General features: G+C 41.7%; 1 pseudogene; it reads left to right on the top strand.

The window, feature by feature from the left end:
• Positions 1-852: 852 nt before the first annotated feature.
• On the top strand, positions 853-1,079 carry LOC102470407 (heat shock factor-binding protein 1 pseudogene; annotated as a pseudogene).
• Positions 1,080-2,498: the final 1,419 nt, after the last annotated feature.

The raw sequence follows: 2,498 nt of genomic DNA, 5'->3' as shown, positions 1-2,498 counted from the left end.
ATGATGGAATCTCAACAACAAAATAAGAGAAAATAATGTCAAATAACAGAGCAGCCATTATATGGTTCTATCTAGATTAAGTTTAAAACTAGGGAAAGCTAAAAATAGACTTATAAGTTAGGACAGTGGTTACCTGAGAGGAGGAGAAAAACTACAACTTATATTGGGCTGTGCTTGGGGATGCTGTGTTGTGAATGTGCTATTCCTTAGCCTGAGTAGTAATCATACACTGGTTTCCTCACATGATAATTCATGGAGCTATGCAGTTACAATTTGTGCATTTTTCTGAATATCTGTTATATTTTAACTTGGAAAAAAAAGTGATCTAGCTTTATCTTTCTAGGTGTCTGAGACTTAATTTTTTTTTCTTTGCTATAGGGCTGTGTGCTTGCCAGAAAGACAGAGAGAGACAGAGAGACAGAAAGAGAGAAATTACCCCCCCCTCCCCAGGGGAGATGGCCACACTGCAATCCCTTCTCTTCCACTCTCCTCTTGGGATCTTGGGCATGCATGCACACATGCCCGGCGTGAATTTAAGCCACCGGGTTGGGGACTTGAACTACAGTTGACTACATGGGAGTCCAGCCACACAGCCATTACGCCAACTGCTGGTCCCAATTATTATTAAAGTTTAGAAACCAGGATACATCTTGCCATTTTTACCTTCTCATTAACTTCTCCTACCACTCAGGGAGCACTTTGATCTGTACACTTGGACCTTCTCAGCTTTTCATCTCTTCTTCAGTAAGAAACATTTTGTGTTTGAAGCAATGAAGAGGGGGTGGGCATTCTGCACAATGAATGGAAGGAAGTGTTGCTGAGGTCTGTGCTGCCAAGCTAGGCACCGGCTAGATGGCCAAGACTGACCCCAGGACCATGCAGGAACTGACCTCTCTGGTGCACTCTCTTGCAACACATGCAAGATAAATTTCAGACCATGTCCAACCAAATCACTGGAAGAATTGATGATATGAGTAGTCACATTGATGACCTGGAGAAAAACACGGCAGACCTCATGACAGGCTGGGGTGGAAGAACGGGAAGGTGAAAACAAGATACCTGCCACACAGAAGAGTTGAAGGTTTCTAATACTTAACACCGAAATCTGGAATACCAAGAGGAGACCAGCTGGCTTTCTGAGCTAACCACTATGTATAGACAGGTTTTATATTATGAAGTGTGCGTTCTTAACCACATACTATACAGTGAGTTTACAGAGTGACTCCCTCCAGTGTTTTGAAGATGTTATCTTCCTGGGACCAGCAGTTAGTGTAATGGCTATGTCACTGGACTCCCACATAGTCGACTGCAGTTTGAGTCCTGGACCCAGTGGCTTAAACTCACGCTGGGCACGTGTGCATGCGTGCCGAAGATCCTGAGAGGAGAATGGAGAAGAAAGGATTGCAGTGTGGCCATCCCCCCTGGGGGGGTATTCCTCACTTTCTTTCTCTCTGTCTGTCTTTCTGGCGAGCACAAGCGCCCTATAGCTAAAAAAAACCTCTCAAAAAAGAAAAAAAAAGATGTTATCTTCATGTTTAAGGCCGTGGTCAGTTATCCCATTAATTATTAAACACGAAAACTTTGGCAGTTCCTGCAAAAAAAAAAAAAAAAAAGAGAAGAAGAAAGAAACATTTTGTGTTTCATTGACTCTTACTGTTTCTGGTCTTTGATATCTGCCATATATCTTCTTGTTTTCATGTGTGAATATTCCTTTTTAAGAATACCTACCTATTTCTTCTGTGAGAGAGAGACACAGAAAAAGAGAGAAGTATGCATCCCAGCAAGGTCTTCATGCCACAATCCATTTCCAGTCTCATTCAGCCCAGACCACAGGCGCAGGCATAACTGACCTGTATTGGGGTGCTTCAAATGAGAACCCAGGACCTTCTCATGTGGGTCCAGCATAGCAGAGCATTGTGTTCCCACTGAACCACCATCCGGCCCTGTCTTTGAATTTCCACTGTACTTTGGCAGTAACTACAGTTTCTCTTTCTGATTATTCATTTGATTTTCATAATTATCCATTTACTTCTGAGTTTCTATTACTAGTGATTTTCATTCTGAAATTGCTTTCCAAGTTTCCTAATGTAGTCATTAAAGCTGGTCACACATGTTTAATTTTCTTTCTTTTTTTTTTTTTTCAGGTGACAGAGATTGTACTTTTCCCCTTGAAATCAGTCATGGTCATGGGACTTGGTTTGACTCATGAAATGTGAATGAAAGACAAACATGGGTCTTATGCGCACAGGCTTTAATTTCCATGTGGTGGTTTCCGTACTGTTATTCATAATCACTGTGCCTCAGTGATCAGCAACCTTCCACACCAAGACTTCTTCATCATCCTGGGTCCTAGGAACAGAGCCCATTGTCAACCGTTAGACACATGGAATAAGCAAGAAATCAAACCTTTCTGCTTGAAGTCACTGAGATTTTGGATTTTTTTGTTATTGTAGCAGTATCTTGTCTGTAATGACTGATATGCCATGTATACAGAATCA

This window comes from Tupaia chinensis, unplaced genomic scaffold (assembly GCF_000334495.1).
Source record: "Tupaia chinensis unplaced genomic scaffold, TupChi_1.0 Scaffold000263_1, whole genome shotgun sequence".
Classification (NCBI taxonomy): domain Eukaryota; kingdom Metazoa; phylum Chordata; class Mammalia; order Scandentia; family Tupaiidae; genus Tupaia; species Tupaia belangeri.
This window is presented reverse-complemented; position numbering and strand designations above follow the sequence as displayed.